The sequence below is a fragment of the Pantherophis guttatus genome, chromosome 13 (genome assembly GCF_059756535.1).
Source record: "Pantherophis guttatus breed Tessera chromosome 13, ASM5975653v1, whole genome shotgun sequence".
NCBI classification, from domain to species: domain Eukaryota; kingdom Metazoa; phylum Chordata; class Lepidosauria; order Squamata; family Colubridae; genus Pantherophis; species Pantherophis guttatus.
The window spans coordinates 185,246-207,719 of record NC_142075.1 but is presented as its reverse complement, the minus strand read 5'-3'; positions in this window follow the sequence as shown (position 1 = coordinate 207,719).

Genomic DNA, 22,474 nt, shown 5'->3' with positions numbered 1-22,474 from the left:
AACTTTTGACACACAGCTCAGGTATGCAAAACAAACGTATATTCCTGCACCCCACAGTCTGAGAAGCCCCAAAAACAGTCAATTTTTTCAAATCTGAGCTTTCCCTGAGGAGATAGAACAAAGTGCATCTCAGAATGGGCAGTAGGGCTCAATTCAGCCAGAAAACTTAACTTTTGACAAATAGCTCAGATATGCAAAACAAACATATATTCATGTACCCCACAGTCTGAGAAGCCCAAAAAACAGTCAATTTTTTCAAATCTGAGCTTTCCCTGAGGAGATAGACCAAAGTGAATCTCAGAAAGGGCAGTAGGGCTCAATTCAGCCAGAAAACTTAACTTTTGACCCAAGCTCAGATTTTCAAAAGAAACAGATGTTCATGTTACGCAAAGTATGAAAACACCTAAAACACGCAATTCTCAAATCTGAACTTTACCTGAGGATCTGTATATCAGAATAGGCAGTAGGACTCAATTCAGCCAGAAAACTTAACTTTTGACCCAAGCTCAGATTTTCAAAAGAAACACATGTTCATGTTTCGCAAAGTATGAAAACACCAAAAACACACAATTCTCAAATCTGAACTTTACCTGAGGATAAGTATATCAGAATAGGCAGTAGGACTCAATTCAGCCAGAAAACTTAACTTTTGACACACAGCTCAGGTATGCAAAACAAACGTATATTCCTGCACCCCACAGTCTGAGAAGCCCCAAAAACAGTCAATTTTTTCAAATCTGAGCTTTCCCTGAGGAGATAGAACAAAGTGCATCTCAGAATGGGCAGTAGGGCTCAATTCAGCCAGAAAACTTAACTTTTGACAAATAGCTCAGATATGCAAAACAAACATATATTCATGTACCCCACAGTCTGAGAAGCCCAAAAAACAGTCAATTTTTTCAAATCTGAGCTTTCCCTGAGGAGATAGACCAAAGTGAATCTCAGAAAGGGCAGTAGGGCTCAATTCAGCCAGAAAACTTAACTTTTGACCCAAGCTCAGATTTTCAAAAGAAACAGATGTTCATGTTACGCAAAGTATGAAAACACCTAAAACACGCAATTCTCAAATCTGAACTTTACCTGAGGATCTGTATATCAGAATAGGCAGTAGGACTCAATTCAGCCAGAAAACTTAACTTTTGACCCAAGCTCAGATTTTCAAAAGAAACACATGTTCATGTTTCGCAAAGTATGAAAACACCAAAAACACACAATTCTCAAATCTGAACTTTACCTGAGGATAAGTATATCAGAATAGGCAGTAGGACTCAATTCAGCCAGAAAACTTTTGACACACAGCTCAGGTATGCAAAACAAACGTATATTCATGCACCCCACAGTCTGAGAAGCCCAAAAAACAGTCAATTTTTTCAAATCTGAGCTTCCCCTGAGGAGATAGACCAAAGTGAATCTCAGAAAGGGCAGTAGGGCTCAATTCAGCCAGAAAACTTAACTTTTGACCCAAGCTCAGATTTTCAAAAGAAACAGATGTTCATGTTACGCAAAGTATGGAAACACCTAAAACACACAATTCTCAAATCTGAACTTTACCTGAGGATCTGTATCTCAGAATAGGCAGTAGGATTCAATTCAGCTAGAAAACTTAACTTTTGACACACAGCTCAGGGATGCAAAACAAACGTATATTCATGCACCCCACAGTCTGAGAAGCCCAAAAAACAGTCAATTTTTTCAAATCTGAGCTTTCCCTGAGGAGATAGACCAAAGTGCATCTCAGAATGGGCAGTAGGGCTCAATTCAGCCAGAAAACTTAACTTTTGACACACAGCTCAGATATGCAAAACAAACATATATTCATGTACCCCACAGTCTGAGAAGCCCAAAAAACAGTCAATTTTTTCAAATCTGAGCTTTCCCTGAGGAGATAGACCAAAGTGAATCTCAGAAAGGGCAGTAGGGCTCAATTCAGCCAGAAAACTTAACTTTTGACCCAAGCTCAGATTTTCAAAAGAAACAGATGTTCATGTTACGCAAAGTATGGAAACACCTAAAACACACAATTCTCAAATCTGAACTTTACCTGAGGATCTGTATCTCTGAATAGGCAGTAGGATTCAATTCAGCTAGAAAACTTAACTTTTGACACACAGCTCAGGTATGCAAAACAAACGTATATTCATGCACCCCACAGTCTGAGAAGCCCAAAAAACAGTCAATTTTTTCAAATCTGAGCTTTCCCTGAGGAGATAGACCAAAGTGCATCTCAGAATGGGCAGTAGGGCTCAATTCAGCCAGAAAACTTAACTTTTGACCCAAGCTCAGATTTTCAAAAGAAACAGATGTTCATGTTACGCAAAGTATGAAAACACCTAAAACACACAATTCTCAAATCTGAACTTTACCTGAGGATCTGTATCTCAGAATAGGCAGTAGGATTCAATTCAGCTAGAAAACTTAACTTTTGACACACAGCTCAGGTATGCAAAACAAACGTATATTCCTGCACCCCACAGTCTGAGAAGCCCCAAAAACAGTCAATTTTTTCAAATCTGAGCTTTCCCTGAGGAGATAGAACAAAGTGCATCTCAGAATGGGCAGTAGGGCTCAATTCAGCCAGAAAACTTAACTTTTGACAAATAGCTCAGATATGCAAAACAAACATATATTCATGTACCCCACAGTCTGAGAAGCCCAAAAAACAGTCAATTTTTTCAAATCTGAGCTTTCCCTGAGGAGATAGACCAAAGTGAATCTCAGAAAGGGCAGTAGGGCTCAATTCAGCCAGAAAACTTAACTTTTGACCCAAGCTCAGATTTTCAAAAGAAACAGATGTTCATGTTACGCAAAGTATGAAAACACCTAAAACACGCAATTCTCAAATCTGAACTTTACCTGAGGATCTGTATATCAGAATAGGCAGTAGGACTCAATTCAGCCAGAAAACTTAACTTTTGACCCAAGCTCAGATTTTCAAAAGAAACACATGTTCATGTTTCGCAAAGTATGAAAACACCAAAAACACACAATTCTCAAATCTGAACTTTACCTGAGGATAAGTATATCAGAATAGGCAGTAGGACTCAATTCAGCCAGAAAACTTAACTATTGACACACAGCTCAGGTATGCAAAACAAACGTATATTCATGCACCCCACAGTCTGAGAAGCCCAAAAAACAGTCAATTTTTTCAAATCTGAGCTTTCCCTGAGGAGATAGACCAAAGTGCATCTCAGAATGGGCAGTAGGGCTCAATTCAGCCAGAAAACTTAACTTTTGACCCAAGCTCAGATTTTCAAAAGAAACAGATGTTCATGTTACGCAAAGTATGAAAACACCTAAAACACACAATTCTCAAATCTGAACTTTACCTGAGGATCTGTATCTCAGAATAGGCAGTAGGATTCAATTCAGCTAGAAAACTTAACTTTTGACACACAGCTCAGGTATGCAAAACAAACGTATATTCCTGCACCCCACAGTCTGAGAAGCCCCAAAAACAGTCAATTTTTTCAAATCTGAGCTTTCCCTGAGGAGATAGAACAAAGTGCATCTCAGAATGGGCAGTAGGGCTCAAATCAGCCAGAAAACTTAACTTTTGACAAATAGCTCAGATATGCAAAACAAACATATATTCATGTACCCCACAGTCTGAGAAGCCCAAAAAACAGTCAATTTTTTCAAATCTGAGCTTTCCCTGAGGAGATAGACCAAAGTGAATCTCAGAAAGGGCAGTAGGGCTCAATTCAGCCAGAAAACTTAACTTTTGACCCAAGCTCAGATTTTCAAAAGAAACAGATTTTCATGTTACGCAAAGTATGAAAACACCTAAAACACGCAATTCTCAAATCTGAACTTTACCTGAGGATCTGTATATCAGAATAGGCAGTAGGACTCAATTCAGCCAGAAAACTTAACTTTTGACCCAAGCTCAGATTTTCAAAAGAAACACATGTTCATGTTTCGCAAAGTATGAAAACACCAAAAACACACAATTCTCAAATCTGAACTTTACCTGAGGATAAGTATATCAGAATAGGCAGTAGGGCTCAATTCAGCCAGAAAACTTAACTTTTGACACACAGCTCAGATATGCAAACCAAATATATATTCATGTACCGCACAGTCTGAGAAGCCCAAAAAATAGTCAATTTTTTCAAATCTCAGCTTTCCCTGAGGAGATAAACCAAAGTGAATCTCAGAAAGTGCAGTAGGGCTCAATTCTGCCAGAAAACTTTTGACACACAGCTCAGGTATGCAAAACAAACGTATATTCCTGCACCCCACAGTCTGAGAAGCCCAAAAAACAGTCAATTTTTTCAAATCTGAGCTTTCCCTGAGGAGATAGACCAAAGTGAATCTCAGAAAGGGCAGTAGGGCTCAATTCAGCCAGAAAACTTAACTTTTGACACACAGCTCAGATATGCAAACCAAACATATATTCATGTACCCCACAGTCTGAGAAGCCCAAAAAACAGTCAATTTTTTCAAATCTGAGCTTTCCCTGAGGAGATAGACCAAAGTGAATTTCAGAAAGGGCAGTAGGGCTCAATTCAGCCAGAAAACTTAACTTTTGACCCAAGCTCAGATTTTCAAAAGAAACAGATGTTCATGTTACGCAAAGTATGGAAACACCTAAAACACACAATTCTCAAATCTGAACTTTACCTGAGGATCTGTATCGCAGAATAGGCAGTAGGATTCAATTCAGCTAGAAAACTTAACTTTTGACACACAGCTCAGGTATGCAAAACAAACGTATATTCATGCACCCCACAGTCTGAGAAGCCCAAAAAACAGTCAATTTTTTCAAATCTGAGCTTTCCCTGAGGAGATAGACCAAAGTGCATCTCAGAATGGGCAGTAGGGCTCAATTCAGCCAGAAAACTTAACTTTTGACACACAGCTCAGATATGCAAAACAAATATATATTCATGCACCCCACAGTCTGAGAAGCCCAAAAAACAGTCAATTTTTTCAAATCTGAGCTTTCCCTGAGATAGACCAAAGTGCATCTCAGAATGGGCAGTAGGGCTCAATTCAGCCAGAAAACTTAACTTGTGACACACAGCTCAGGTATGCAAAACAAACGTATATTCATGCACCTCACAGTCTGAGAAGCCCAAAAAATAGTCAATTTTTTCAAATCTGAGCTTTCCCTGAGGAGATAGAACAAAGTGCATCTCAGAATGGGCAGTACGGCTCAATTCAGCCAGAAAACTTAACTTTTGACACACAGCTCAGGTATGCAAAAGAAACGTATATTCATGCACCCCACAGTCTGAGAAGCCCAAAAAACAGTCAATTTTTTCAAATCTGAGCTTTCCCTGAGCAGATAGAACAAAGTGTATCTCAGAATGGGCAGTACGGCTCAATTCAGCCAGAAAACTTAACTTTTGACCCAAGCTCAGATTTTCAAAAGAAACACATGTTCATGTTACGCAAAGTATGAAAACAGCAAAAACACACAATTCTCAAATCTGAACTTTACCTGAGGATCTGTATATCAGAATAGGCAATAGGACTCAATTCAGCCAGAAAACTTAGCTTTTGACACACAGCTCAGGTATGCAAAACAAACGTATATTCATGCACCCCACAGTCTGAGAAGCCCCAAAAACAGTCAATTTTTTCAAATCTGAGCTTTCCCTGAGGAGATAGAACAAAGTGCATCTCAGAATGGGCAGTATGGCTCAATTCAGCCAGAAATCTTAACTTTTGACACACAGCTCAGATATGCAAAACAAACATATATTCATGTACCCCACAGTCTGAGAAGCCCAAAAAACAGTCAATTTTTTCAAATCTGAGCTTTCCCTGAGGAGATAGACCAAAGTGAATCTCAGAAAGGGTAGTGGGGCTCAATTCAGCCAGAAAACTTAACTTTTGACCCAAGCTCAGATTTTCAAAAGAAACACATGTTCATGTTACGCAAAGTATGAAAACACCTAAAACACGCAATTCTCAAATCTGAACTTTACCTGAGGATCTGTATATCAGAATAGGCAATAGGACTCAATTCAGCCAGAAAACTTAGCTTTTGACACACAGCTCAGGTATGCAAAACAAACGTATATTCATGCACCCCACAGTCTGAGAAGCCCCAAAAACAGTCAATTTTTTCAAATCTGAGCTTTCCCTGAGGAGATAGAACAAAGTGCATCTCAGAATGGGCAGTATGGCTCAATTCAGCCAGAAATCTTAACTTTTGACACACAGCTCAGATATGCAAAACAAACATATATTCATGTACCCCACAGTCTGAGAAGCCCAAAAAACAGTCAATTTTTTCAAATCTGAGCTTTCCCTGAGGAGATAGACCAAAGTGAATCTCAGAAAGGGCAGTGGGGCTCAATTCAGCCAGAAAACTTAACTTTTGACCCAAGCTCAGATTTTCAAAAGAAACACATGTTCATGTTACGCAAAGTATGAAAACACCTAAAACACGCAATTCTCAAATCTGAACTTTACCTGAGGATCTGTATATCAGAATAGGCAGTAGGACACAATTCAGCCAGAAAACTTTTGACACACAGCTCAGGTATGCAAAACAAACGTATATTCATGCAACCCACAGTCTGAGAAGCCCAAAAAACAGTCATTTTTTTTCAAATCTGAGCTTTCCCTGAGGAGATAGACCAAAGTGAATCTCAGAAAGGGCAGTAGGGCTCAATTCTGCCAGAAAACTTAACTTTTGACACACAGCTCAGATATGCAAAACAAATATATATTCATGTACCCCACAGTCTGAGAAGCCCAAAAAACAGTCAATTTTTTCAAATCTGAGCTTTCCCTGAGGAGATAGACCAAAGTGAATCTCAGAAAGGGCAGTAGGGCTCAATTCAGCCAGAAAACTTAACTTTTGACACACAGCTCAGATATGCAAACCAAATATATATTCATGTACCCCACAGTCTGAGAAGCCCAAAAAATAGTCAATTTTTTCAAATCTGAGCTTTCCCTGAGGAGATAAACCAAAGTGAATCTCAGAAAGGGCAGTAGGGCTCAATTATGCCAGAAAACTTAACTTTTGACCCAAGCTCAGATTTTCAAAAGAAACACATGTTCATGTTACGCAAAGTATGAAAACAGCAAAAACACACAATTCTCAAATCTGAACTTTACCTGAGGATCTATATCTCAGAATAGGCAGTAGGACTCAATTCAGCCAGAAAACTTAACTTTTGACACACAGCTCAGGTATGCAAAACAAACGTATATTCATTCACCCCACAATCTGAGAAGCCCAAAAAACAGTCAATTTTTTCAAATCTGAGCTTTCCCTGAGGAGATAACCAAAGTGAATCTCAGAAAGGACAGTAGGGCTCAATTCAGCCAGAAAACTTAACTTTTGACACACAGCTCAGATATGCAAACCAAACATATATTCATGTACCCCACAGTCTGAGAAGCCCAAAAAACAGTCAATTTTTTCAAATCTGAGCTTTCCCTGAGGAGATAGACCAAAGTGAATCTCAGAAAGGGCAGTAGGGCTCAATTCAGCCAGAAAACTTAACTTTTGACCCAAGCTCAGATTTTCAAAAGAAACAGATGTTCATGTTACGCAAAGTATGAAAACACCTAAAACACACAATTCTCAAATCTGAACTTTACCTGAGGATCTGTATCTCAGAATAGGCAGTAGGATTCAATTCAGCTAGAAAACTTAACTTTTGACACACAGCTCAGGTATGCAAAACAAACGTATATTCATGCACCCACAGTCTGAGAAGCCCAAAAAACAGTCAATTTTTTCAAATCTGAGCTTTCCCTGAGCAGATAGAACAAAGTGCATCTCAGAATGGGCAGTACGGCTCAATTCAGCCAGAAAACTTAACTTTTGACACACAGCTCAGGTATGCAAAACAAACGTATATTCATGCACCCCACAGTCTGAGAAGCCCAAAAAACAGTCAATTTTTTCAAATCTGAGCTTTTCCTGAGGAGATAGAACAAAGTGCATCTCAGAATAGGCAGTAGGACTCAATTCAGCCAGAAAACTAAACTTTTGACCCAAGCTCAGATTTTCAAAAGAGACACATGTTCATGTTTCGCAAAGTATGGAAACACCGAAAACACACAATTCTCAAATCTGAACTTTACCTGAGGATCTGTATATCAGAAGAGGCAGTAGGACTCAATTCAGCCAGAAAACTTTTGACACACAGCTCAGGTATGCAAAACAAACGTATATTCATGCACCCCACAGACTGAGAAGGCCAAAAAACAGTCAATTTTTTCAAATCTGAGCTTTCCCTGAGGAGATAGACCAAAGTGAATCTCAGAAAGGGCAGTAGGCCTCAATTCATCCAGAAAACTTAACTTTTGACACACAGCTCAGATATGCAAACCAAACATATATTCATGCACCCCACAGTCTGAGAAGCCCAAAAAACAGTCAATTTTTTCAAATCTGAGCTCTCCCTGAGGAGATAGAACAAAGTGCATCTCAGAATGGGCAGTATGGCTCAATTCAGCCAGAAAACTTAACTTTTGACACACAGCTCAGGTATGCAAAACAAACGTATATTCATGCACCCCACAGTCTGAGAAGCCCAAAAAACAGTCAATTTTTTCAAATCTGAGCTTTCCCTGAGGAGATAGAACAAACTGCATCTCAGAAAGGGCAGTAGGGCTCAATTCAGCGGAAAAACTTAACTTTTGACCCAAGCTCAGATTTTCAAAAGAAACAGATGTTCATGTTACGCAAAGTATGAAAACACCTAAAACACACAATTCTCAAATCTGAACTTTACCTGAGGATCTGTATATCAGAATAGGCAGTAGGATTCAATTCAGCCAGAAAACTTAACTTTTGACACACAGCTCAGGTATGCAAAAGAAACGTATATTCATGCACCCCACAGTCTGAGAAGCCCAAAAAACAGTCAATTTTTTCAAATCTGAGCTTTCCCTGAGGAGATAGACCAAAGTGCATCTCAGAATGGGCAGTAGGGCTCAATTCAGCCAGAAAACTTAACTTTTGACACACAGCTCAGATATGCAAAACAAACATATATTCATGCACCCCACAGTCTGAGAAGCCGAAAAAACAGTCAATTTTTTCAAATCTGAGCTTTCCCTGAGATAGACCAAAGTGCATCTCAGAATGGGCAGTAGGCCTCAATTCAGCCAGAAAACTTAACTTTTCACACACAGCTCAGATATGCAAAACAAACATATATTCATGTACCCGACACTCTGAAAAGCCCAAAAAACAGTCATTTTTTTCAAATCTGAGCTTTCCCTGAGCAGATAGACCAAAGTGAATCTCAGAAAGGGCAGTAGGGCTCAATTCAGCCAGAAAACTTAACTTTTGACCCAAGCTCAGATTTTCAAAAGAAACAGATGTTCATGTTACGCAAAGTATGAAAAGAGCAAAAACACACAATTCTCAAATCTGAACTTTACCTGAGGATCTGTATATCAGAATAGGCAGTATTACTCAATTCAGCCAGAAAACTTAACTTTTGACACACAGCTCAGGTATGCAAAAGAAACGTATATTCATGCACCCCACAGTCTAAGAAGCCCAAAAAACAGTCAATTTTTTCAAACCTGAGCTTTCCCTGAGGAGATAGACCAAAGTGCATCTCAGAATGGGCAGTAGGGCTCAATTCAGCCAGAAAACTTAACTTTTGACACACAGCTCAGGTATGCAAAACAAAGGTATATTCATGCACCCCACAGTCTGAGAAGCCCAAAAAACAGTCAATTTTTTCAAACCTGAGCTTTCCCTGAGGAGATAGACCAAAGTGCATCTCAGAATGGGCAGTAGGGCTCAATTCAGCCAGAAATCTTAACTTTTGACACACAGCTCAGATATGCAAAACAAACATATATTCATGTACCCCACAGTCTGAGAAGCCCAAAAAACAGTCAATTTTTTCAAATCTGAGCTTTCCCTGAGGAGATAGACCAAAGTGAATCTCAGAAAGGGCAGTAGGGCTCAATTCAGCCAGAAAACTTAACTTTTAACCCAAGCTCAGATTTTCAAAAGAAACAGATGTTCATGTTACGCAAAGTATGAAAACACCTAAAACACGCAATTCTCAAATCTGAACTTTACCTGAGGATCTGTATATCAGAATAGGCAGTAGGACACAATTCAGCCAGAAAACTTTTGACACACAGCTCAGGTATGCAAAACAAACGTATATTCATGCAACCCACAGTCTGAGAAGCCCAAAAAACAGTCATTTTTTTTCAAATCTGAGCTTTCCCTGAGGAGATAGACCAAAGTGAATCTCAGAAAGGGCAGTAGGGCTCAATTCTGCCAGAAAACTTAACTTTTGACACACAGCTCCGATATGCAAACCAAATATATATACATGTACCCCACAGTCTGAGAAGCCCAAAAAACAGTCAATTTTTTCAAATCTGAGCTTTCCCTGAGGAGATAGACCAAAGTGAATCTCAGAAAGGGCAGTAGGGCTCAATTCAGCCAGAAAACTTAACTTTTGACACACAGCTCAGATATGCAAACCAAATATATATTCATGTACCCCACAGTCTGAGAAGCCCAAAAAATAGTCAATTTTTTCAAATCTGAGCTTTCCCTGAGGAGATAAACCAAAGTGAATCTCAGAAAGGGCAGTAGGGCTCAATTCTGCCAGAAAACTTAACTTTTGACCCAAGCTCAGATTTTCAAAAGAAACACATGTTCATGTTACGCAAAGTATGAAAACAGCAAAAACACACAATTCTCAAATCTGAACTTTACCTGAGGATCTATATCTCAGAATAGGCAGTAGGACTCAATTCAGCCAGAAAACTTAACTTTTGACACACAGCTCAGGTATGCAAAACAAACGTATATTCATGCACCCCACAATCTGAGAAGCCCAAAAAACAGTCAATTTTTTCAAATCTGAGCTTTCCCTGAGGAGATAACCAAAGTGAATGTCAGAAAGGACAGTAGGGCTCAATTCAGCCAGAAAACTTAACTTTTGACACACAGCTCAGATATGCAAACCAAACATATATTCATGTACCCCACAGTCTGAGAAGCCCAAAAAACAGTCAATTTTTTCAAATCTGAGCTTTCCCTGAGGAGATAGACCAAAGTGAATCTCAGAAAGGGCAGTAGGGCTCAATTCAGCCAGAAAACTTAACTTTTGACCCAAGCTCAGATTTTCAAAAGAAACAGATGTTCATGTTACGCAAAGTATGAAAACACCTAAAACACACAATTCTCAAATCTGAACTTTACCTGAGGATCTGTATCTCAGAATAGGCAGTAGGATTCAATTCAGCTAGAAAACTTAACTTTTGACACACAGCTCAGGTATGCAAAACAAACGTATATTCATGCACCCACAGTCTGAGAAGCCCAAAAAACAGTCAATTTTTTCAAATCTGAGCTTTCCCTGAGCAGATAGAACAAAGTGCATCTCAGAATGGGCAGTACGGCTCAATTCAGCCAGAAAACTTAACTTTTGACACACAGCTCAGATATGCAAACCAAACATATATTCATGTACCCCACAGTCTGAGAAGCCCAAAAAACAGTCAATTTTTTCAAAGCTGAGCTTTCCCTGAGGAGATAGACCAAAGTGCATCTCAGAATGGGCAGTAGGGCTCAATTCAGCCAGAAATCTTAACTTTTGACACACAGCTCAGATATGCAAAACAAACATATATTCATGTACCCCACAGTCTGAGAAGCCCAAAAAACAGTCAATTTTTTCAAATCTGAGCTTTCCCTGAGGAGATAGACCAAAGTGAATCTCAGAAAGGGCAGTAGGGCTCAATTCAGCCAGAAAACTTAACTTTTAACCCAAGCTCAGATTTTCAAAAGAAACAGATGTTCATGTTACGCAAAGTATGAAAACACCTAAAACACGCAATTCTCAAATCTGAACTTTACCTGAGGATCTGTATATCAGAATAGGCAGTAGGACACAATTCAGCCAGAAAACTTTTGACACACAGCTCAGGTATGCAAAACAAACGTATATTCATGCAACCCACAGTCTGAGAAGCCCAAAAAACAGTCATTTTTTTTCAAATCTGAGCTTTCCCTGAGGAGATAGACCAAAGTGAATCTCAGAAAGGGCAGTAGGGCTCAATTCTGCCAGAAAACTTAACTTTTGACACACAGCTCCGATATGCAAACCAAATATATATACATGTACCCCACAGTCTGAGAAGCCCAAAAAACAGTCAATTTTTTCAAATCTGAGCTTTCCCTGAGGAGATAGACCAAAGTGAATCTCAGAAAGGGCAGTAGGGCTCAATTCAGCCAGAAAACTTAACTTTTGACACACAGCTCAGATATGCAAACCAAATATATATTCATGTACCCCACAGTCTGAGAAGCCCAAAAAATAGTCAATTTTTTCAAATCTGAGCTTTCCCTGAGGAGATAAACCAAAGTGAATCTCAGAAAGGGCAGTAGGGCTCAATTCTGCCAGAAAACTTAACTTTTGACCCAAGCTCAGATTTTCAAAAGAAACACATGTTCATGTTACGCAAAGTATGAAAACAGCAAAAACACACAATTCTCAAATCTGAACTTTACCTGAGGATCTATATCTCAGAATAGGCAGTAGGACTCAATTCAGCCAGAAAACTTAACTTTTGACACACAGCTCAGGTATGCAAAACAAACGTATATTCATGCACCCCACAATCTGAGAAGCCCAAAAAACAGTCAATTTTTTCAAATCTGAGCTTTCCCTGAGGAGATAACCAAAGTGAATGTCAGAAAGGACAGTAGGGCTCAATTCAGCCAGAAAACTTAACTTTTGACACACAGCTCAGATATGCAAACCAAACATATATTCATGTACCCCACAGTCTGAGAAGCCCAAAAAACAGTCAATTTTTTCAAATCTGAGCTTTCCCTGAGGAGATAGACCAAAGTGAATCTCAGAAAGGGCAGTAGGGCTCAATTCAGCCAGAAAACTTAACTTTTGACCCAAGCTCAGATTTTCAAAAGAAACAGATGTTCATGTTACGCAAAGTATGAAAACACCTAAAACACACAATTCTCAAATCTGAACTTTACCTGAGGATCTGTATCTCAGAATAGGCAGTAGGATTCAATTCAGCTAGAAAACTTAACTTTTGACACACAGCTCAGGTATGCAAAACAAACGTATATTCATGCACCCACAGTCTGAGAAGCCCAAAAAACAGTCAATTTTTTCAAATCTGAGCTTTCCCTGAGCAGATAGAACAAAGTGCATCTCAGAATGGGCAGTACGGCTCAATTCAGCCAGAAAACTTAACTTTTGACACACAGCTCAGGTATGCAAAACAAACGTATATTCATGCACCCCACAGTCTGAGAAGCCCAAAAAACAGTCAATTTTTTCAAATCTGAGCTTTCCCTGAGGAGATAGACCAAAGTGAATCTCAGAAAGGGCAGTAGGGCTCAATTCAGCCAGAAAACTTAACTTTTGACCCAAGCTCAGATTTTCAAAAGAAACAGATGTTCATGTTACGCAAAGTATGAAAACACCTAAAACACGCAATTCTCAAATCTGAACTTTACCTGAGGATCTGTATATCAGAATAAGCAGTAGGACTCAATTCAGCCAGCAAACTTAACTTTTGACCCAAGCTCAGATTTTCAAAAGAAACACATGTTCATGTTTCGCAAAGTATGAAAACACCAAAAACACACAATTCTCAAATCTGAACTTTACCTGAGGATAAGTATATCAGAATAGGCAGTAGGACTCAATTCAGCCAGAAAACTTTTGACACACAGCTCAGGTATGCAAAACAAACGTATATTCATGCACCCCACAGTCTGAGAAGCCCAAAAAACAGTCAATTTTTTCAAATCTGAGCTTTCCCTGAGGAGATAGACCAAAGTGCATCTCAGAAAGGGCAGTAGGGCTCAATTCAGCCAGAAAACTTAACTTTTGACCCAAGCTCAGATTTTCAAAAGAAACAGATGTTCATGTTACGCAAAGTATGGAAACACCTAAAACACACAATTCTCAAATCTGAACTTTACCTGAGGATCTGTATCGCAGAATAGGCAGTAGGATTCAATTCAGCTAGAAAACTTAACTTTTGACACACAGCTCAGGTATGCAAAACAAACGTATATTCATGCACCCCACAGTCTGAGAAGCCCAAAAAACAGTCAATTTTTTCAAATCTGAGCTTTCCCTGAGGAGATAGACCAAAGTGCATCTCAGAATGGGCAGTAGGGCTCAATTCAGCCAGAAAACTTAACTTTTGACACACAGCTCAGATATGCAAAACAAATATATATTCATGCACCCCACAGTCTGAGAAGCCCAAAAAACAGTCAATTTTTTCAAATCTGAGCTTTCCCTGAGATAGACCAAAGTGCATCTCAGAATGGGCAGTAGGGCTCAATTCAGCCAGAAAACTTAACTTGTGACACACAGCTCAGGTATGCAAAACAAACGTATATTCATGCACCTCACAGTCTGAGAAGCCCAAAAAATAGTCAATTTTTTCAAATCTGAGCTTTCCCTGAGGAGATAGAACAAAGTGCATCTCAGAATGGGCAGTACGGCTCAATTCAGCCAGAAAACTTAACTTTTAACACACAGCTCAGTTATGCAAAAGAAACGTATATTCATGCACCCCACAGTCTGAGAAGCCCAAAAAACAGTCAATTTTTTCAAATCTGAGCTTTCCCTGAGCAGATAGAACAAAGTGTATCTCAGAATGGGCAGTACGGCTCAATTCAGCCAGAAAACTTAACTTTTGACACACAGCTCAGGTATGCAAAACAAACGTATATTCATGCACCCCACAGTCTGAGAAGCCCAAAAAACAGTCAATTTTTTCAAATCTGAGCTTTTCCTGAGGAGATAGAACAAAGTGCATCTCAGAATAGGCAGTAGGGCTCAATTCAGCCAGAAAACTTAACTTTTGACCCAAGCTCAGATTTTCAAAAGAAACACATGTTCATGTTACGCAAAGTATGAAAACAGCAAAAACACACAATTCTCAAATCTGAACTTTACCTGAGGATCTGTATATCAGAATAGGCAATAGGACTCAATTCAGCCAGAAAACTTAGCTTTTGACACACAGCTCAGGTATGCAAAACAAACGTATATTCATGCACCCCACAATCTGAGAAGCCCAAAAAACAGTCAATTTTTTCAAATCTGAGCTTTCCCTGAGGAGATAACCAAAGTGAATCTCAGAAAGGGCAGTACGGCTCAATTCAGCCAGAAAACTTAACTTTTGACACACAGCTCAGATATGCAAACCAAACATATATTCATGTACCCCACAGTCTGAGAAGCCCAAAAAACAGTCAATTTTTTCAAATCTGAGCTTTCCCTGAGGAGATAGACCAAAGTGAATCTCAGAAAGGGCAGTAGGGCTCAATTCAGCCAGAAAACTTAACTTTTGACCCAAGCTCAGATTTTCAAAAGAAACAGATGTTCATGTTACGCAAAGTATGGAGACACCTAAAACACACAATTCTCAAATCTGAACTTTACCTGAGGATCTGTATCTCAGAATAGGCAGTAGGATTCAATTCAGCTAGAAAACTTAACTTTTGACACACAGCTCAGGTATGCAAAACAAACGTATATTCATGCACCCCACAATCTGAGAAGCCCAAAAAACAGTCAATTTTTTCAAATCTGAGCTTTTCCTGAGGAGATAGACCAAAGTGCATCTCAGAATGGGCAGTAGGGCTCAATTCAGCCAGAAAACTTAACTTTTGACACACAGCTCAGATATGCAAAACAAATATATATTCATGCACCCCACAGTCTGAGAAGCCCAAAAAACAGTCAATTTTTTCAAATCTGAGCTTTCCCTGAGATAGACCAAAGTGCATCTCAGAATGGGCAGTAGGGCTCAATTCAGCCAGAAAACTTAACTTGTGACACACAGCTCAGGTATGCAAAACAAACGTATATTCATGCACCTCACAGTCTGAGAAGCCCAAAAAATAGTCAATTTTTTCAAATCTGAGCTTTCCCTGAGGAGATAGAACAAAGTGCATCTCAGAATGGGCAGTACGGCTCAATTCAGCCAGAAAAATTAACTTTTGACACACAGCTCAGGTATGCAAAACAAACGTATATTCATGCACCCCACAGTCTGAGAAGCCCCAAAAACAGTCAATTTTTTCAAATCTGAGCTTTCCCTGAGGAGATAGAACAAAGTGCATCTCAGAATGGGCAGTATGGCTCAATTCAGCCAGAAATCTTAACTTTTGACACACAGCTCAGATATGCAAAACAAACATATATTCATGTACCCCACAGTCTGAGAAGCCCAAAAAACAGTCAATTTTTTCAAATCTGAGCTTTCCCTGAGGAGATAGACCAAAGTGAATCTCAGAAAGGGCAGTGGGGCTCAATTCAGCCAGAAAACTTAACTTTTGACCCAAGCTCAGATTTTCAAAAGAAACACATGTTCATGTTACGCAAAGTATGAAAACACCTAAAACACGCAATTCTCAAATCTGAACTTTACCTGAGGATCTGTATATCAGAATAGGCAGTAGGACACAATTCAGCCAGAAAACTTTTGACACACAGCTCAGGTATGCAAAACAAACGTATATTCATGCAACCCACAGTCTGAGAAGCCCAAAAAACAGTCATTTTTTTTCAAATCTGAGCTTTCCCTGAGGAGATAGACCAAAGTGAATCTCAGAAAGGGCAGTAGGGCTCAATTCTGCCAGAAAACTTAACTTTTGACACACAGCTCAGATATGCAAACCAAATATATATTCATGTACCCCACAGTCTGAGAAGCCCAAAAAACAGTCAATTTTTTCAAATCTGAGCTTTCCCTGAGGAGATAGACCAAAGTGAATCTCAGAAAGGGCAGTAGGGCTCAATTCAGCCAGAAAACTTAACTTTTGACACACAGCTCAGATATGCAAACCAAATATATATTCATGTACCCCACAGTCTGAGAAGCCCAAAAAATAGTCAATTTTTTCAAATCTGAGCTTTCCCTGAGGAGATAAACCAAAGTGAATCTCAGAAAGGGCAGTAGGGCTCAATTATGCCAGAAAACTTAACTTTTGACCCAAGCTCAGATTTTCAAAAGAAACACATGTTCATGTTACGCAAAGTATGAAAACAGCAAAAACACACAATTCTCAAATCTGAACTTTACCTGAGGATCTATATCTCAGAATAGGCAGTAGGACTCAATTCAGCCAGAAAACTTAACTTTTGACACACAGCTCAGGTATGCAAAACAAACGTATATTCATGCACCCCACAATCTGAGAAGCCCAAAAAACAGTCAATTTTTTCAAATCTGAGCTTTCCCTGAGGAGATAACCAAAGTGAATCTCAGAAAGGACAGTAGGGCTCAATTCAGCCAGAAAACTTAACTTTTGACACACAGCTCAGATATGCAAACCAAACATATATTCATGTACCCCACAGTCTGAGAAGCCCAAAAAACAGTCAATTTTTTCAAATCTGAGCTTTCCCTGAGGAGATAGACCAAAGTGAATCTCAGAAAGGGCAGTAGGGCTCAATTCAGCCAGAAAACTTAACTTTTGACCCAAGCTCAGATTTTCAAAAGAAACAGATGTTCATGTTACGCAAAGTATGAAAACACCTAAAACACACAATTCTCAAATCTGAACTTTACCTGAGGATCTGTATCTCAGAATAGGCAGTAGGATTCAATTCAGCTAGAAAACTTAACTTTTGACACACAGCTCAGGTATGCAAAACAAACGTATATTCATGCACCCACAGTCTGAGAAGCCCAAAAAACAGTCAATTTTTTCAAATCTGAGCTTTCCCTGAGCAGATAGAACAAAGTGCATCTCAGAATGGGCAGTACGGCTCAATTCAGCCAGAAAACTTAACTTTTGACACACAGCTCAGGTATGCAAAACAAACGTATATTCATGCACCCCACAGTCTGAGAAGCCCAAAAAACAGTCAATTTTTTCAAATCTGAGCTTTTCCTGAGGAGATAGAACAAAGTGCATCTCAGAATAGGCAGTAGGACTCAATTCAGCCAGAAAACTAAACTTTTGACCCAAGCTCAGATTTTCAAAAGAGACACATGTTCATGTTTCGCAAAGTATGGAAACACCGAAAACACACAATTCTCAAATCTGAACTTTACCTGAGGATCTGTATATCAGAAGAGGCAGTAGGACTCAATTCAGCCAGAAAACTTTTGACACACAGCTCAGGTATGCAAAACAAACGTATATTCATGCACCCCACAGACTGAGAAGGCCAAAAAACAGTCAATTTTTTCAAATCTGAGCTTTCCCTGAGGAGATAGACCAAAGTGAATCTCAGAAAGGGCAGTAGGCCTCAATTCATCCAGAAAACTTAACTTTTGACACACAGCTCAGATATGCAAACCAAACATATATTCATGCACCCCACAGTCTGAGAAGCCCAAAAAACAGTCAATTTTTTCAAATCTGAGCTCTCCCTGAGGAGATAGAACAAAGTGCATCTCAGAATGGGCAGTATGGCTCAATTCAGCCAGAAAACTTAACTTTTGACACACAGCTCAGGTATGCAAAACAAACGTATATTCATGCACCCCACAGTCTGAGAAGCCCAAAAAACAGTCAATTTTTTCAAATCTGAGCTTTCCCTGAGGAGATAGAACAAACTGCATCTCAGAATGGGCAGTATGGCTCAATTCAGCCAGAAATCTTAACTTTTGACACACAGCTCAGATATGCAAAACAAACATATATTCATGTACCCCACAGTCTGAGAAGCCCAAAAAACAGTCAATTTTTTCAAATCTGAGCTTTCCCTGAGGAGATAGACCAAAGTGAATCTCAGAAAGGGCAGTAGGGCTCAATTCAGCGGAAAAACTTAACTTTTGACCCAAGCTCAGATTTTCAAAAGAAACAGATGTTCATGTTACGCAAAGTATGAAAACACCTAAAACACACAATTCTCAAATCTGAACTTTACCTGAGGATCTGTATATCAGAATAGGCAGTAGGATTCAATTCAGCCAGAAAACTTAACTTTTGACACACAGCTCAGGTATGCAAAAGAAACGTATATTCATGCACCCCACAGTCTGAGAAGCCCAAAAAACAGTCAATTTTTTCAAATCTGAGCTTTCCCTGAGGAGATAGACCAAAGTGCATCTCAGAATGGGCAGTAGGGCTCAATTCAGCCAGAAAACTTAACTTTTGACACACAGCTCAGATATGCAAAACAAACATATATTCATGCACCCCACAGTCTGAGAAGCCGAAAAAACAGTCAATTTTTTCAAATCTGAGCTTTCCCTGAGATAGACCAAAGTGCATCTCAGAATGGGCAGTAGGCCTCAATTCAGCCAGAAAACTTAACTTTTCACACACAGCTCAGATATGCAAAACAAACATATATTCATGTACCCGACACTCTGAAAAGCCCAAAAAACAGTCATTTTTTTCAAATCTGAGCTTTCCCTGAGCAGATAGACCAAAGTGAATCTCAGAAAGGGCAGTAGGGCTCAATTCAGCCAGAAAACTTAACTTTTGACCCAAGCTCAGATTTTCAAAAGAAACAGATGTTCATGTTACGCAAAGTATGAAAAGAGCAAAAACACACAATTCTAAAATCTGAACTTTACCTGAGGATCTGTATATCAGAATAGGCAGTATTACTCAATTCAGCCAGAAAACTTAACTTTTGACACACAGCTCAGGTATGCAAAAGAAACGTATATTCATGCACCCCACAGTCTAAGAAGCCCAAAAAACAGTCAATTTTTTCAAACCTGAGCTTTCCCTGAGGAGATAGACCAAAGTGCATCTCAGAATGGGCAGTAGGGCTCAATTCAGCCAGAAAACTTAACTTTTGACACACAGCTCAGGTATGCAAAACAAACGTATATTCATGCACCCCACAGTCTGAGAAGCCCAAAAAACAGTCAATTTTTTCAAACCTGAGCTTTCCCTGAGGAGATAGACCAAAGTGCATCTCAGAATGGGCAGTAGGGCTCAATTGAGCCAGAAATCTTAACTTTTGACACACAGCTCAGATATGCAAAACAAACATATATTCATGTACCCCACAGTCTGAGAAGCCCAAAAAACAGTCAATTTTTTCAAATCTGAGCTTTCCCTGAGGAGATAGACCAAAGTGAATCTCAGAAAGGGCAGTAGGGCTCAATTCAGCCAGAAAACTTAACTTTTAACCCAAGCTCAGATTTTCAAAAGAAACAGATGTTCATGTTACGCAAAGTATGAAAACACCTAAAACACGCAATTCTCAAATCTGAACTTTACCTGAGGATCTGTATATCAGAATAGGCAGTAGGACACAATTCAGCCAGAAAACTTTTGACACACAGCTCAGGTATGCAAAACAAACGTATATTCATGCAACCCACAGTCTGAGAAGCCCAAAAAACAGTCATTTTTTTTCAAATCTGAGCTTTCCCTGAGGAGATAGAACAAACTGCATCTCAGAATGGGCAGTATGGCTCAATTCAGCCAGAAATCTTAACTTTTGACACACAGCTCAGATATGCAAAACAAACATATATTCATGTACCCCACAGTCTGAGAAGCCCAAAAAACAGTCAATTTTTTCAAATCTGAGCTTTCCCTGAGGAGATAGACCAAAGTGAATCTCAGAAAGGGCAGTAGGGCTCAATTCAGCGGAAAAACTTAACTTTTGACCCAAGCTCAGATTTTCAAAAGAAACAGATGTTCATGTTACGCAAAGTATGAAAACACCTAAAACACACAATTCTCAAATCTGAACTTTACCTGAGGATCTGTATATCAGAATAGGCAGTAGGATTCAATTCAGCCAGAAAACTTAACTTTTGACACACAGCTCAGGTATGCAAAAGAAACGTATATTCATGCACCCCACAGTCTGAGAAGCCCAAAAAACAGTCAATTTTTTCAAATCTGAGCTTTCCCTGAGGAGATAGACCAAAGTGCATCTCAGAATGGGCAGTAGGGCTCAATTCAGCCAGAAAACTTAACTTTTGACACACAGCTCAGATATGCAAAACAAACATATATTCATGCACCCCACAGTCTGAGAAGCCGAAAAAACAGTCAATTTTTTCAAATCTGAGCTTTCCCTGAGATAGACCAAAGTGCATCTCAGAATGGGCAGTAGGCCTCAATTCAGCCAGAAAACTTAACTTTTCACACACAGCTCAGATATGCAAAACAAACATATATTCATGTACCCGACACTCTGAAAAGCCCAAAAAACAGTCATTTTTTTCAAATCTGAGCTTTCCCTGAGCAGATAGACCAAAGTGAATCTCAGAAAGGGCAGTAGGGCTCAATTCAGCCAGAAAACTTAACTTTTGACCCAAGCTCAGATTTTCAAAAGAAACAGATGTTCATGTTACGCAAAGTATGAAAAGAGCAAAAACACACAATTCTAAAATCTGAACTTTACCTGAGGATCTGTATATCAGAATAGGCAGTATTACTCAATTCAGCCAGAAAACTTAACTTTTGACACACAGCTCAGGTATGCAAAAGAAACGTATATTCATGCACCCCACAGTCTAAGAAGCCCAAAAAACAGTCAATTTTTTCAAACCTGAGCTTTCCCTGAGGAGATAGACCAAAGTGCATCTCAGAATGGGCAGTAGGGCTCAATTCAGCCAGAAAACTTAACTTTTGACACACAGCTCAGGTATGCAAAACAAACGTATATTCATGCACCCCACAGTCTGAGAAGCCCAAAAAACAGTCAATTTTTTCAAACCTGAGCTTTCCCTGAGGAGATAGACCAAAGTGCATCTCAGAATGGGCAGTAGGGCTCAATTCAGCCAGAAATCTTAACTTTTGACACACAGCTCAGATATGCAAAACAAACATATATTCATGTACCCCACAGTCTGAGAAGCCCAAAAAACAGTCAATTTTTTCAAATCTGAGCTTTCCCTGAGGAGATAGACCAAAGTGAATCTCAGAAAGGGCAGTAGGGCTCAATTCAGCCAGAAAACTTAACTTTTAACCCAAGCTCAGATTTTCAAAAGAAACAGATGTTCATGTTACGCAAAGTATGAAAACACCTAAAACACGCAATTCTCAAATCTGAACTTTACCTGAGGATCTGTATATCAGAATAGGCAGTAGGACACAATTCAGCCAGAAAACTTTTGACACACAGCTCAGGTATGCAAAACAAACGTATATTCATGCAACCCACAGTCTGAGAAGCCCAAAAAACAGTCATTTTTTTTCAAATCTGAGCTTTCCCTGAGGAGATAGACCAAAGTGAATCTCAGAAAGGGCAGTAGGGCTCAATTCTGCCAGAAAACTTAACTTTTGACACACAGCTCCGATATGCAAACCAAATATATATTCATGTACCCCACAGTCTGAGAAGCCCAAAAAACAGTCAATTTTTTCAAATCTGAGCTTTCCCTGAGGAGATAGACCAAAGTGAATCTCAGAAAGGGCAGTAGGGCTCAATTCAGCCAGAAAACTTAACTTTTGACACACAGCTCAGATATGCAAACCAAATATATATTCATGTACCCCACAGTCTGAGAAGCCCAAAAAATAGTCAATTTTTTCAAATCTGAGCTTTCCCTGAGGAGATAAACCAAA